Genomic DNA, 16,601 nt, shown 5'->3' on the forward strand with positions numbered 1-16,601 from the left:
TGAGAGGTGAGTGATGAGGGGCAGGGATGCATGGGCCTGGGGGTCAATGGACGGAGTCCTCCCTGGATGCTGCCCATGGACAGGAGAGAAGGGAGGAAGAAACAGGAAGGGGCTGGACTTTGGTGATCCCTGACCTTATATTGAGTCTTACGTGTATATATTTGTACAAAATATCTCTAGCCAAATTTGCTGTCTATCTATCCCACTCCTTCCTACGGGAAGGTTGCAGATACGACTCTGCTGCTTTAGCATGCAAGCAGAGCAAAGTGTCCTTGATGTCTCAGCAGTAACATAACCATTCCAATGTTATTAGTCCACTAGCTGGAAAACTTGCTGCTAGTTAAAAGAGAGCTTACTGGAAAAAAAAAAAAAAAGAAAAAAAAAAAAAGAAAAAAAAAAGTAAAAAGAAAAACAGCTTCATCCTGGCTCAAACCTGGACATTAATTTATTGGTGCCCAAGATGGGGCTGTATCTTTAGCCCAGGCTACAAATCTCACTCATTGGTGAACATTTAGAATTCCACTTCTGATGGGAGGAATCCCTCAGACAGCAATGGACAACACCTCTGCTGAATATGTTGACAGGTTGAAAACTGAACAGACATTTTCTGCAATGTTTCTGCTGGACCTTTTTCCCAACCTGTAATTGTATATGTGGCATGCAGCCATGATCATACTGCTCTGTGTAGCTGCTCTAATTACTGTTTAATGGTTTATCAACAGGAGTACAGTCATAATCAACCATGTAATAACCTATCTACTGATCACAGGGGTTTTGATACTGATCTGTATGGTGGCCCTGTGTGTGTACAGAACAAATCCTCATGTGAACAGAAAGGTCTATGTTGGTAATGACAGTAGCAGGGTCAGTTTTACTTCTCTGTTTTCTCTCAGGCTGTATTTCCCAGCTCTTGATCTAAATAGCATTGTTTCAGTAGGGATGCTTCTGCTGAATGTTTATAATGTACTGGTGCATGCTTAGGGTGAGGTGTTGTTCCACTCACTGCCACTGCCCCACAGCCAAAGCTGCTGCCACCACTGCTGCTGCTGCAAAGACCAAGGCCACTCCCACTCGATCCAAACAAGCAGAAGTTAAAGTTAATCCTGTGACAAGGAGCAAAGCAGAGAAACAGCCATCTGAAACCACAAGAGCATGTTTAACAGTAGAGGACTCCTTTTTAAAAGTGATGTTAAAAGATGTAATTGAAGGAGCAGACACTTCTAACACAGATAAAGGAGCAGGCCCTTCTCAAGCAGATAGAAAAGCAGGCAGCTCTCAAGCAGATGATGACGATGATCTTGTCCAACCTTTCTCTCTGAAGGAACTGTGCCTCATGAGAAAGGGCTTCACCTGCAGTGAAAGTGAGCCACTTCTTTGTTGCTTGCTCCGATGCTTTGATGTGGATGAAAGAGAAGCCAAGCAGTTGGGACCTCCGGCCAGAGATGCTGGTATTGATAGAGCACTTGGTAGTAAGACAGGAACTACCACCCTGTGAGTCTGACTTCTTTCAGGTGTAAGGGAGAGATACCCCCATAAGGGTGACATTGAATGGTGCTGAAGCAGAACACCCACTCTTGAGAGAGCCATCATGTGTTTGAGAGAATTAGCTGTGTGAGAGGTGATCTGTGATAACAAGGGTTATATCCTGATGACATCCTGTGTGACACACCCATGCTCCGGAAGTTTGCGCAGGCTGTACCAGCAGCATGTGCCCATGTATTCTCCTTCATGGGATGTTTTGATGACTATGGAAGACCAGCTGTGTGTGAATTGGCTTTGAAAGCACAACAGTATGGAGACATGATCTCTAATCCCCATCAGTTCCACACCTCAGCCATTGAACAAATGACTGACAGAAATAATAAGATGCTGAACAGATGGGAAGCGAGACCCCAGTATCTCCCTAGAGACAAGATGTCATGTGTTGCAGGCATTAAGAGAAGTCCTGCTATGAGACAGCAGCGAGAAAGACAGGACCCACTGCGATGCCACCTGTGGTCTCTCTTGCCCTATTATTGTAAAAAGGACTTGAGAACCTGGGACAATAAACACACTGCTATTCTCCCGATAAGTGTACAAGAGCTGCTAAATAGAACAAATGCAGGAGATGATCCTTCCAGGAAGAAGGCTGCACCAATCTCCAGTGACCAGTCCTTCCTTCCACCAGGATTGAGATCAAATTCTCGGTATTAGAGGTGCCCTGCCTCCAGGCAGGAGGAGGAGAGGGGCAACTGAGTTTACTGGACTGTGTGGATTTGGTGGCCTGACACATTAGAACCACAGAAGTATAAAGCCCTGGGGACACTGGTGCACAGTGCACACTAATGCCATCGCATCATAAAGGGACAGAATCTGTCACTATCTCTGGAGTGATGGGACGATCTGAACAACTGCCTGTTGTGGAGGCCAGTGTGAGCCTCGCTGGTAAGGAGCGGCAAATGCACCCTGTAGTGACTGGCCCAGATGCTCCGTGCATCCTTGGCAGAGACTGTAGTCCATCATGCCACCAATGCGACTTGGAGTAAATAGACTGCTTTATTTACCCAGTGAGCTCCAATAGGAAGGCCTAATTGTCCAGGTATTGTAGAACCAATTATAAACTGGCCAGAAGGCACACACTTTGGAATGCCACCACAAGAACTGGTGAGACAAGCTCAAGAAGCTACAACGTATGTTCCTCTACCAAGGATGGAGAAACAACTTGCTCTCTTCACCGATGCCTCCTGTCATCTTGTAGGAAAGTGGAAAGCTGCCATGTGGAGTCCTACATGACTAGTTACACAAGCAGGAGAATGTCCATTTGCAGATGTCAAAGCCATCCAGCTGGCTTTGGACATGGCCGAGCAAGAGGGGTGGCCAAGACTCTCTCTACATTGATTCATGGATGGCAGCAAATGCCTTGTGGAGTTGGCTAAAGCAGTGGTAGCAGAACAACTGGCAGTGAAAAGGTAAAGGTTTCATCCTGGCTCAAACCATGACAGTAAGAGATGCAGAAGAGTAGAGTAGTGCTCCTGGGAATGATGGATGTGCAGGATGCCTGCAAGGCTTCTCCATTCCTTTCCTCTGCTGCAGTGTAGAAACCCTACCCTGGTTTGCAGCAGGCTCAGATTAACCTGGCATTAAGGAGGGCCCTGTCTTCATTCCAGTTTGTGGCTGACTGAAATAATGGAAGAAACACAGTGTGCATTTATTGACTGTCTTCCCTAAATTCATTGGAGGGAATTTGGGAGCATTCTTTCTATATACCTATTTATTGTTTTTTTATACTTTTGGCTCCCAAATTACTTGTTATCTGAGTTGTCTTCACTCAGGAGTGCTTTCTTGGATCAGTAGCGCAAAGAAAGTGTCCTTTAGCTTTGTATATGTGCACAGCAGCTCTTCCCAGTCACCTCTGGCTGTGACCAGTGGGGAATCCCTGGACCCAGCTCTGTGGTACAGCTGACCAAGCTGCAGTGGCATTGGCAAACACTAGTGTTCGCCCCAAAGGACAGGGACAAATCCACCCCTCTGTCCAATCTGTGCCAGCTCTGCCCAGCCATGGGGAGCTGCACCTCTGGAAAGTCACTTCTGTTTAACCACTAACACCTGGAACAAGGAGGCTATCTCCCTGTATCCCAGTTTGGGTACTGGAGAGGAGCTTTCCTTCCATGGAACTGCTGAGGCATTGTTTTGGCTGGTTCAGTCCCATGGAAACCTTTGCATTTCTTGCCACATGCACAAGGCTTTAGGGTTCAGCCCTCAGACTTCTCTTGTCCCTCTCTTTGCCAACAATCACAGGGCTGCTGTACTTTTGCTCTTGTCTTGCTTTGTCACCTGGCATAACAGGCTTCCTGTCCCCAAGCTAAAGGGTTATTCACTCTTACTTTGGATGTACCGTGCAGATCAACACAACCACTGAAAAACACCACTAGGGGCCAGCAAGTGCTGACAAAAAAGGCTCCAGGTCCCAAGGAAATATTTAATCCCAAATTAGCACCAACAGTTGAAAGATCATGTTAGGCAAGAGCAACACAATCATTTCTGAAGGAAGTTACTTTGAAATGCTGGCAGACATGGCCCTCCACTCCCAGCTGAGCCAAGCACAGTCCCCAAGCCTTAGCATCCCCCCACAGGAGTTACAAGGCTACAAAATCTCAGCATCAGTGTTCAGTTCTTCAGGTTTTCCACCTGACAAGTCACCAGTGGTTGATTCCAGACTTCAGCAGCAAACATTTTGGCCCTGAAGAAAGCTGAGGTTATACAAGGAGCCTCAGAAACAAGTCAGGAAATGCCTGTTTGCATCAGCTGTTTCCCTTTGTGAGCTGCTGCATAAGATAACATAGGATTTAAGGGATACCCAGCTTGTCCTCACACCTCTTTGTCCTTGGGGCTTCATCTGGGGGTTCATGTACCCTGGTACACAAGGCAAATGTTTACAAAGCCAAGAGACCATGCGCTGGGTTGGACCGTGGTCTGTGGTGTCCAGAGGTTATTCTGTACAGCTGTAAATGATGTAGATGGATTATAAGTTATTTGTATAGATGTTAGAGATGATCTGCATCAGAAGGTGCGATCCTTTGGTTTCCAATTAAAAAAAATAATAGGGAAAAATTGCAGAAATTGACAGTTTTGTTGTGGGTAGTTTTGGGGGGTTTTATGTTCGAATGTGGCTGAAGTAGGCACGGAATAATCTGGTAGGAATAGAAAGACACCAGTGTCCTTTGGCCCTCTCTGGCTACTGTCTTCTCCTCCAGACCTGGGAGCTACGTGCTGTGTTACAGAGCAAGAGAGACACCTCATGGCCAGAGAGCTCTTTTGTGAAGGGATGGGCAAAAATGGCTGAGCTGCAGAGATTTGGGAGCAGCCAATGTCTGCATGCCCCTCGAGTCCCCTCTGTGCTGTGCTCTGTCCCTGCAGCCTGTTCCCCTCCAGGTTTGTCACTTCAAATCTCCCTGTCCTCTTGGCAGGGCCAGTGCTTGGCCCAGCACATGTAGGTTTGGGCTGGGACAGGGCTGAAGTGCTGGCTTCCTCCAAGCTTCCTCCAAAGCCTTCTGGTCCTACTGACCACAGGACCTGCTGGTTGATAGAGCAGAAACGTTTCATGAACTCATGTTAATGAATTGGTGCAGGTGGGAGAAAGGGAATTCACAGGTTCTTTTTTTTCAGCCCTTGAAATCGTGGGCAGCTAATGCAGATCACAGAGCTTCACAGTGCTCCAGAGCAGGAGTGTGATTCCCAGCTTTTCAAAGCAGAGCTGCCCAGAGGCTGTTCCCGTTTCCCCTCCAGCAGCGGGCACCAAGCGCTGCCCTGCCCGGGCTCCACTGCCCACCCGCCAAGCCCAGCGCGGGGAGCGGAGCAGCCGGGATGGCATGTGCCTGGTGATGGAACCTCTGCTCTGTGACTCGCTAAACCTGACAGCACCTGACAGCTAAATCATGGCTAATGTATACAGGAAGCATCAGGGAATGAAGTTTTCTGGCCTTGGCAGAGTACACAGATTTGGGACAAACAATGGGATGTTTTGAATTGAAATAGCTTTCTTGTCAAGTTGCAGTCTTTTTCAATTTTATTAGGAGAAATTCAGCACTGGACTCTGAACAGAAAAATATCCTTTTGCATCTAAAGCAGGAATCCCCCTCCTTAATCTTTCCTCCTCCACGTCTAAATAAAATAACAGCTTTCTATTTGGTAATCTAAATGAAATCTGAATATCTTTTGCATGCAGTCAATGGAAATGTTATATGAGTTACACATGAAGGGCTTAAGAAGATTAAAGTACTAAACCGTAATAGAAAACATTCCTACTTTTTAAAATTATTATTATTTTTCTCAGAACATTCTGAACTATCATGCCAGATGTCTGTGGAGTTTTCCTTTGTTTGCCAAGTCCCTTCATCCAAGCAGACTCTGTATACATTTCCTACACTTTCTGAAAATAAACAGAGGTTTAGTCTGAAAGGTCAAAATAAAGACTTCATTTTTCACAAACATTTTAGAATTCTCACTTACACAGAGCAATAGACACCAGCCCACTCCCACTTTAAAAAAAAGGAATAAAAAATAGTTTTCTGTTGTGTTTTGCAATGCATTTTTCATATTTACATAGGACAAAGTAGAAATGTCATCTAGCAGAAATAAATTTCCAGATTGTACCTGGTATTTACAAAAAATACATAGTTACTGCATCCAAAAGAAAAGCCTACTTTATTCAGTTTTCCTCATTAAACTAATAAATTCTGTCAAGTATGAGTAGCACATTGATCAGACTATGCAGTTGAAAATGTAGGAGGAAGAGTATGGTATAGTTAGGGAATGATATTTCTCTGGAACACCTGTGCCTGGTGTTTTATTTATGTATTTTGGAGCCTGATCAGCCAGTGGTGTGAACCCAGGAAGCTTTCTTGGGTTTTACTGCATTGTCCCAGCTTATGCTAATCAAGAATTTGCCCATAAAATCTGAAGAATGGTATAGGGACTCTAGTAATGTTTGTTCAATGTTGTCCTCAACAGCTGCTGTCCAGGTGAGGGCTTGGAAGACTTGTTTGTTCACCCACCACCTGCCGTAGGTCCTACTGAAGGGCTGACTGCTTGGACTGCTGCTTTGTTTGGCTATTCCAGTTTTATGGGAGAGAGCTTCATGTATGGGGTCAGTGGGGGTCAGAGAGAGCTTCATGTCTGGGTTCAGAAGTTGAACCTCAGAAGCTGAACCCTGTATCTCTTACTGCCAATAAAGGCCTGGCAGCACAGTTACAAGATCTTGGAAAGACTGCTTTATGACAGCTAATCTGGAGCTGTAACAAGCACATATGGAGTAAAAGGATAAACAACTCAACAATTACAATAGTTTTATCCCTCAATTCAGAACAGAGGTGAAAAGGTGGGAGATAAGAAGGTTCTCAGGCACTTCAAAGGATGCTGGGACAAGAAGACCAGCACCCTCTCTCGTTTAGGGGAATTCCCTGTATAAACTCAAATAGAAGTTGCCACTTTCATGTTACCGTTTTCCATTCATGGTAAATATGAAGGACAAGGAACTGACACTTTTCCAGGGGGTAAGTAAGGCCAGCAAACAAATTGATCAAATGTTCCATTGCAATGTATACCTGGGAAAAGAAGCAAATAGAAGTCTTCTATTGAGTTGTTCAGACAATGGACAATCCCAAAAACCATTGGATTCTGCTCCAGGTAACCTGCAAGCTGCTCCAGAGTACGTAGCAGAGCAACTTTGTGCACTCATTGCGGAATGCTCAGTGCAGAGTGCAGAAATGACTGCTATCCTTCTTCCCTGGGTCCGCTCAACAGCAGCAGCTTTGACTTGCTTCATTATGAGTTAAGGGGATTGCTCAAGATCATCTTGAGCCTCTGTTGTCCAAATCTAACAGACAGATTACAGCTGTGGTCTCATTTGCTGGCTTTGGTACATGCCACAGTCTTTTTGCTGGTAAATTGAAGATATTCCACCTTTCATGACCCTTGTAACACTGGTTCTCAGCTCAGACCACTGCCAGCTTCTTGGGTAGTGACTCCTTTTGGCTTTGGGCAGTAGAGGTTAGGGAGCTGATAATAGGTCAGAATAAACCAGTTTTAAGCTTCACAGATATCACATCACTTACAGGACTTAAGGTTAAGATAAGCATTTGATAATGCAAAATGGAAATGGCACAAGCAGGTTACAGCAAGATAAAAAGCATTAGTGGCTGCACTAATCTCTTGGCTGTCTTTCTCCTAGGATAAGCTGAAGTTCTCCTCTCTTAATTTGAATGGTTTTGCCCATCCAAAGCTAGAAGGGTATATCCTCTTTGTTTTCCCTAATACTTAGCAATACTTTGGGAAAATTGTTTGGGAAGAAGAATGTAGGGAACAAGAGAGATAGCTGTGTGCTAACCTAATAGAAACCTAAGGTTTCAGGAGAAAAAAAGCCATTAACTTCACGGTTGCATGACTGCACACTTAGTTACAGATGATTGTGCTACATTTAAAACTTCTAAACACAGAGACACTTCTGCAAAGCAAGTAAAACAGTACTTTCATATTCAACACTACTTAACATGTTTGCTTCACTGTGCTGTTTCCTTATCAGTATCTGCAGTTGACTCCTGCGGCATTTTCAAGCATTCTTGCTTATATTTATTCCACCCAGTAGTGTTTTTTTCCAGCAGAAATCCTTTGACCTGTGAGTGAAAATACTGGACATAAGAAAAACTAATTAGGCCCTTGTGGTCTTTTAGTGGCAAGTTTCCTTCCACTATAAGAAATTTAAGAGAAGAGGATAGCTAAGCAGGGAGGTAAAGACAGATCCTTTCCTCTCCATGAAGATATTAATGGAATTTCTTCTGTTGCTGTTTTTGCCTGAGGATGAAAGGTATTGCCAGGGTACTATATTACCATTGAAATCTATGCAGCTTATCTAAAGTCCCCACAGATATTTAATTGCTAGGACCTGTGAGGGTGCACAAAACACTAGCACTTCATTCCTCCACTGTAGAATTTGGGTGCTTATCTTCACAAATATGCCAGTCTTTTGAACTTTTACAGTCAATTTATGCCAAGGTTGGCTAATACTTCTCATGTATTTATATTTCTGCTAGATCTGAATCTAGCAGATTCTGACTGAATCTGACTGGTGATAATTTTAAGGGCTGTTCATTGTAGAGTATTTTTAAAGACAACCAGGCACATCTGTTTGAATAGGACAGTAAAAAAATTGAATAAAAGAGTAATGAATAAACAATACTACTCAGCTACTAACACCTTCAGTGTATTCTGTACTCCTGCCCACCACTTCAAGGACCGATTCTGTGCTGGTTTGGTTTGATAGGTTTTGTTAGTGGAGGGGCCCCAGGAGTGGCTCCGGTAAGAAGCTGCTCCAAACCTAGTCATTGGAGGGACAAGAGATGAACCTCTGCCAGTAACACAGGAAAGGCCTGAGAGCAGAGCTGGGCAGAGCAAGCAGAAGGAGCTGGGCTGGAGAGGCAGAGGGTGCTGGTTGGTGAGGAAGAAGGGGAAGAAGGGGCCCGAGCAGAAGTTTCCCTGCCAGCCATGGGGAGATGGCAGCTGTGCCCCAGCATCCATGGAGGAACATGGTGGGACATTCCCTGAAGGGTCCCAGGAGGGGTGAACTTGGCCAAAGGACTTGGATTGTGTGGCCAGAGGATTTGCTGCCAGTGGACTCTGATTGTGCAGCTTTGGAAGCCCCCGGGCCAGGGGAGTTGGCAGATCCTGAAGCAGCTCCTGACTCTTGTCAGCTTGATCCAGACCTGGTGGGAAGGACTCATGGAGGAGAAGTTTGGGAAGGACTCTCTGCCAGGGCAGGGACCCGTGGGGCAGCAGGGCAGGGCTGGGAGGAACCACCAGCCTGTGCAGGGACTGCAAACCCCATCCCCTGTGCCTGGGGGGAAGGAGGGAGAGAAATGGGAAACAAAGGGGTTTGGGGGGAAGAAGGGAGGGGTGTGAGGTGTGTGAACCCTGCTCTGGGTGTCTGTGTCCTGGGGGCACTGGAGCAGTGTGAGAATAAACTATTACTTTTTTCCCCGAGTCGAGTCTGTTTTGCCACTGAATGTACTGGGTGAAGAGCCCTCCTTGTCCTTTGTCCTGACCCATGAGCTTCTGGTTGGGTTTGTCCTCCCCATCCCAGGGTGTGTGAGGGAGGGAGCTGAGTGAGCAGCTGCAGGGGTTCTTTGTTTTCAGATTAGGACCAAACCATGACAGGTTCTTTCTCTAACAGTTGCAAGGGTGCCACAGACATCTTTATTTTCCTATTTTTTTTTATTATTTTTTTTTTTAGAAAACATAGGGGTTTTTTAATAGTTTTACTTGCCCATGTGCACCAGCTATGTTGCCCTTTTTGTCTGGATAGGGCACCATTTTTCTGTCCTCTTTGTCTAAAGAGTCTTTTTGCCCTCAAGATTTCTCACATAGTGAAACAGAGCATTACTTTTTCCATGCCAGAGTTTTCTTCATATAAAACATCTCACACAAATGGATTTTTATGTCTTGAAGCTTTTGTAGGTACAATTATTTTGAGGTTTTTTGTGGTTTGTTTGTTGGGGTTTTTTTGGTGGTTTTTTTATGTTCGTTTGGTTGGGTTTTTTTGTTATTTTAGCTTTAGGTCTTTTCAAAGCTGCTTTTGCCTAGGCCTTCCTGTTACAGTGATGACCCCAGAGGAGATAAAGGATTCTTTCTAATTCTGAAAAGCTAGATTTCTGGAGAGAATGTATTCTGGAACAATTGCATTGATGTGATCTGTTGAGAGAGAATAGAGATAAGAACACTTCAAGAATAATCTCCTTTTTACTAGTATAACCTTGAAGACAGGCTCAGCTTTAGATATAAGCTGTTTAATGACAGCAGATCCTGTGGGGTTGCCTCTGGTCTCTGGAAATCATCCACCTCTTGATACAGGAGCTGCCTGCTCCTCATGGCTGCTACTATGTTGTGATCTCTCGGCTCCTTGTTCTGGCTGTTTCTCTTTTCCCACTCATCCTCTGCTGTGTTCTGGAAGCCTCAGTCCCTGAATACATTTAGCTGCTCCCTAAAGAAGGTACAATCCACCCTCAATCCACAGAGACCTACAGGACCTAGCAGCCACTCTCCACCTTCCTTGTGAAGATAAACTGAGAACACAAATGAAGCGAAGAAGGAGTGTTGGTGCCTAAATGAGCACTTGCTCTGGTGGACAAATTCCAGCAGATTGCATGGGAGAGGACTCTGCATTCACCAAACATGGATGGCACTGCAGCCGCAGAAGCACACAGAAGAAACAGAGGTTAAAGGATTGTCAGTGGTGTTTGAAAAGGAAATGAGAGAACAGACTAGGAGCCCTGCTGGGACATGCTGGAGTCACTCCCTTGGGACCCAGAAGCAGATAAGCAGAAAGGAAAGAGACCTGGAAATTGCCATGAAAGGGAGAGATCAGGTCTGTAGATTAACACTTGCTAGCACAGAGCAGGGAATTACATTTGTCTCCACTGATAAAAATATGCCTGGTGTAAAATCTGCTCTGCTGTAAAAAAAAATTAAATTATTCCCAGATATAGACATATTTAAATACTTATTTTATACATAATGACTTATGTGTTTAGGAGGTGGTGGACACCTGTGGCATACATCTTACCAATATAAGGTTTTTGTCCTGAGTGGACTTTCATATTTTAACTTGCTCTCTATAATTATTTGTCTTTCTGATGTACATTTATCATGCATCGCTCTGGCTGCAGAGGCCTTTAAGAGGCTGATAATCACTGTTCAGGAAAAGAATGCCTAAAAATAGAAGAGTTAAATGCAAAATCGCTTGGTGATGTGTTAGATTTAGGCTGTTGTATAAATGCTCAATTAGAATCAGAGCAGGAGAAAGGGCGATGCTAGACACTGCTTACAGTCCAGTATCAGTGATTACTTGACCATTATTTCCCATTCAGGGAAAAGAACATACAGTCTGTGTATAATATGCCAGCTAATGTTCTGAAACCAGGGCTTTGAGGGGGAAAAAAGGGAAAATTTCCTACTGGTTGAAAATGTTGCTAATTATGATGACCAAATTATGGAGGGCAGACTAAATATAAGTTTTCTAAATATGAACAGTTCTTATACCAAAGAATGCTTTTCAGCTCTCCAGGATAAATCAGTTTCCTTTGTCTGGACTAGACCTTTCACACATGTAGTTGTTCTGAACTTCTCTGAGCTTGGTGATGTGCCAAGGGCTGAGATAACAAGGATAATGTTCTGAACTTCACTTGTATCTTTTTCATTGAACCTATGTTTGCTGCAAAAATAAAGAAAATTGTATTTATTTACTTTCAAATCAAGGACAGTGGAGAATATCAGCTAGCTGTTACTTGTTACTCTTTCATGAATTTTTTTTCTGTGCAAAATGTAGCCTGGTATCAGTCTCTCAGCTAATTTCCAGACACCCTACTTTAAATTCCTGGGAGTAGAAAGTCTATAATTATTTTTCCTCTGATGGGCTTGCAAGATAAGGAGACGATATTTACAACGGCCATGAGAAAGGAATGCATGTTTCCTAAATAAAAAAAGTCTTTTTTAAAAAACGCCATTTCCCTTAGGTAGGCCTCAAAACGCTGAGAGTCAGAGGAGATTCTTCACACACTCCTGGGTCAGGGTGTCTCATTACAAGAGGCAAAGACATGGAGATGATGCATTTGCAGAGAAGACTGCTTGATTTAAGGGGTAACACTTCAGCTGCTAATAAACAAATTCATTGAACAGTCAAGGAAATATAAGGAAAGTCTCACAGGGGCTACCTGGCTGCTTGTTCGGTTCCATTCCTGGAGGCAAGGTTGATGCACAGTCATGAAGAAGCTCCTTCAACAAGAGTGAGGAGCAGTTTAGGCATAAATGACAGCTTCACATCACTTTCTTTTTTAATTGTCAGTTTCTGCAAAGCTGCAGGCAGAGTCACATAGCCAGTACTTGGTCACTATAGATATGAATATTTGTGAGATGCTTGGTTTTCTACCATAAGACTTTCTGAAGGAAAAAAGAAGCCAAGTTCTATACAAAATGAAAGCTGCAACTAACAAAAACAAACAAACAAACAAAAGGAGCTGTCAGCTAACCTCAAAACCTAATTTGAAATATAATCAGAATAACTTCGAAAATAATTTATTAGTAAAAGATGTGCAGATTATTGGAAATTACAGAGGAGCAGCCAACAACCAGTTAATAATGATCAGGCCATTTAGATAAAATGGGAACATGAAACCCTCTGCAGAGCATGCACCACGATAGACCCAATGCAACATCTTCTTCCTAGAAGACACATCTGGAGGGTCTATGTCAGGACTGTTGGAGAATTTGTATTTTATTGTAGAAACGTAGTTACATGAGTCACATGTAGACAATGTTGCAGCATACAAGTTTGTTTATTGGCATTTCTGGAGTTGGACGTGTGAGGGAGGATGTTGAAAAGGAGTGCAAGACAGTATTAAGGAGTAGTATTTGTTCCTGGTGCAAGTCTGTCTGGGTAGTATGACTAACTGATGGTCACACCTTAAAAGAGATGGTGATAAATTTGCAAGTTGTAAGGAAAGTGCTGGAGTGACCCTAGTCATTAAACTAAAATACTAATCCCCATACATCTGTCTTATCAAAGAAATTATAAACAGATGTTGAACAGAAAACCATGATGACTTGAATTGCAGCAACCTGTGAATTGCTCATTAGCTACTTTTATGGGTACTACCAATAGTAGCTAAAAGTAGGCTTGCTACTGGTGCGTGACTGTTCCCATTCTCTCTAGAAGGATATAGGTCTAGAGAAAGGCTGAAGAACACTGGCAGGGTCTTGGAATGAGAAAAAAACAGCTTGCTTTCCCTTCTTAGTTTGCGAGGGATTGATGCAGATGCCACAGACAACATACTCCAGTATTTTCTGCAGTGGCACATCCTGCTGAGGCTCTTCTGCATCAAGTGCACAGAGAGCTACTCAGTGCTCAATGAAAGGCAAGCTGTGTGGGCTGGGAATAAGGGAGGGGGAAAACAGGCAGTTGAAAACCTTGATGTTTTATGGTATGCCTAATTAAGTGAAAAGGATTCAACAAAAAAATTCAAAGAGGCAGACTTGCCTCTATCAGGCATCCATGTTGCTCTTGTTCCAAAGAGGGGTCTTCAGGTTCTCTCTGAAAGAGGCAGGTCTGCAGCCTGAGACCATGTGAGGAGCACAGCAACCACTGCTGAGAACGTGGGGGCTTCCCTGATCACCCCTGGGTACGTTCTGAGAACAGACAGATTAATCCCTCTGTCTCTGGGGAGGATCTGTGACTACAGATCTTGGTGAAGTTATTACTATGAGATAAGTTTTGGGCTATCAAAATATAGATACAATGCATGCTCAGCAGAGGAAACACAAGCTTTCGGGTAAATTTACCATGACCTCAAGCAGTGGCAGCATGCTGTGCAGTGTGGCTTTTGATCTCAGCTTTATGTTTCAGCTGACCTTCAGCCGCTGGCCTTGAAACAGGACTTTCAAATCAGAAGAAATTAAACCCCTAAGGTCCAAGACAGAAACTCAGAACGTCCACAAGTTTTTGCCTTACCCTGGACATATCTTCAGGCTACCTGAAATTTCACTGGTAGCAAATAGACCAGCTGTGCTTGTGAGCCTGGCACCCACTCACTCACATACTGAAATTTAATCAAACTTCCCTGAAAGGATCTTTCAATTCATTTGGTTTGCTCAGAGCCCACAAACTGCGTCAAGAGGTGACCACTGTTTAAATCGTCGGTTGCGGCAGATTACTCTGACTGAAGCTCTTTCTTTGGAAGTGGATTATAATAATAAACCTGCAAGGCTGCAAATAGACTGGTTTAAATTTTATTATTATTTTTTTCATAATTGGCCACAGTATCATCAGGATTCCATTCTTTTAATTTCTTATACTAAGCTAATAGTAAAATGATTGTGTTTATTCAAACTATTATGGACACAAAAAAACTTCAATTTAGGTATGAACTAGAAATAAGAGCTTCTTTCTGCCATAATCTTGGTTTATTCTGATTAATCTTTTAAATATGTATATATGTGTTTACTAGAAAAGATGGATATAATGATTTATGACTGTAATTTATTTAAATTTTAGTTTATTAAATAAAATGCAAATAAATATTGCTTATTATTTGAAAAAGTTACAGGAATCACTACAACAAAGTAATTCTCTGTGATTTATATTCTTGTTCAGTTTTGATCTCACAGAAGGAACTGGGAGATTTTCTTTTAGCACTGATGTGCTTTGTTCAAGTTGTCCTGCAGATTCCAGGTGTCTCACAAATGTAAGAGCTGTTTCAGTTCTATATCCATTTATGTGACAGAAGCTCTAAATTTGAAAAGAATTAGTAATATTTTCTATTTAAAAAAAAATCAAACCACCAAAACCAAAACAACCCAAAAAAAATACAGGTTATGTTTCCTGGTAACTTGTTCTTCACAAAAATGCTAGGAACACGATTACAGTCTCTCCAGTACACACATGCAGACCAACTTCTTTAGTTCATTAAGATTCAAATGTTTGTGCTAGGAAACCACTTTATACTGCCCATTATTAATTATCGAATGAGCTTACCTGCTTCAGTAGGAACAGCATCATGACAGAGCTGGCAAGTGCAGGAGATATTCTGGACTAGAGTCCCATGCTGGAACAGAGACCAAAAAATGTTACCATGCCCATCCTAATAAACTAATCCCTGAGATGCTGCAGTTTCAGTCTATTGTATGACTCCATCCTGGGGGGGGGGGGGGGGGGGGGGAAGAAAAATAAAAAGATCTTCTTTTATGAGTGCAACTGTTTAATGAATCTTAATACAAGGAAGTCAGGGAGTCCACTGAAGTGTCTAAGCTTGCTGGACTCCAACTGTTTTGTGTTTTCTGATTCAAGGCAGAGAGAATTTAAACCTTACGGAAAGTCTTACAGTGGTTTGTCCTCTAGCCAATAAGAAGTCAGAAAACTACTAAAACATGAAAGGGCTGATCTTGTTCCCTTGAAATTCCATGGGAATTTTGTCAGAGGTTTTACAAGAATGGAATCCAGCTCCATAAATCCATACATATATTTATACACACCTCACTAAACCATTAAAAGATGGCCTAGAATACAGAAATACTTCATGTAGAGACCTTGCTGAATCTAGCTCGCTGCCAGGGAGCAGCTCAGTAATAACTACTTTTATACTTTCTGATCATATTTTGTGAAATGCACCATCACTGCAGGATCAGGGAGAAACCAGATGTACTAAAAATTATGTTACCAGCAGTTAAAGTTTTGCTACAGTTCTTATGATATGCAGGTTTTTTTCACAGCTTCAGCTGCAAGGCTGGAGAAACTGCCAATGAATTTCAGGTTTTGTTTTCAAAAAAATTGTTTGAAACTTTTCTAGTTGTAGAGAAAACCTTGAAAACAACACTAAATCGAATTGACTGATACAGAAAACATTTGTAATATAATAATTTCAGGGTCTGGCTTACAAGTGTCATGGCATGCGTAGGATCAACTCCATAGCAGGTTAAACTCAGAAGACCTGAGCAGTATACTGGCACAGCTGTTCTGCAATCACCTTAAGAAATGCCTGAATGCTCAAGAAACTCTGACGTCTGCCCAGATCCTAGATGAGCAGATGCACAGGATGTCCTGTGGCACGTCTTTACTGTTGCCCAGTAGCCTGCAAGTCGTCCCATCTACTCCACTGCTAGCTATATCCAGCAGCTGAAGCTGTTCTCACTTTCAAAACATTGTTAGTTTTTACCTGCTGAGTTATAAAAATTTTCTGCACTTCATACTCATGCTGGTTCTGTGATCCCTCTCTAGAGCGAACACTACCCAGGGCTTGGTCAATGCAGCAGACCCACATTAAGGATCCCCATGTTGTAATCACACAAACAAGGTTGTGACACCAAGTGATAAAGACAAAACGCAGAGTTGAAGTTTTCAACTTCTGAATTTCTGTTTAGAATTTTTATCAGCACAAGGTAAATCAGGAAGGTGATGATGCTGAACGCTGACCACAGCTGCCCACCCTCATTCATACTCACTTTTACTCCAGCAAAAATCTCTGAATATGACACTGTTTGAAGGAAGATCCAGCTAACTGATTTGCTCTTCTTTTTTTTTTATT

Source organism: Chaetura pelagica, unplaced genomic scaffold (genome assembly GCF_000747805.2).
Source record: "Chaetura pelagica isolate M959 unplaced genomic scaffold, ChaPel_1.0 scaffold471, whole genome shotgun sequence".
Classification (NCBI taxonomy): domain Eukaryota; kingdom Metazoa; phylum Chordata; class Aves; order Apodiformes; family Apodidae; genus Chaetura; species Chaetura pelagica.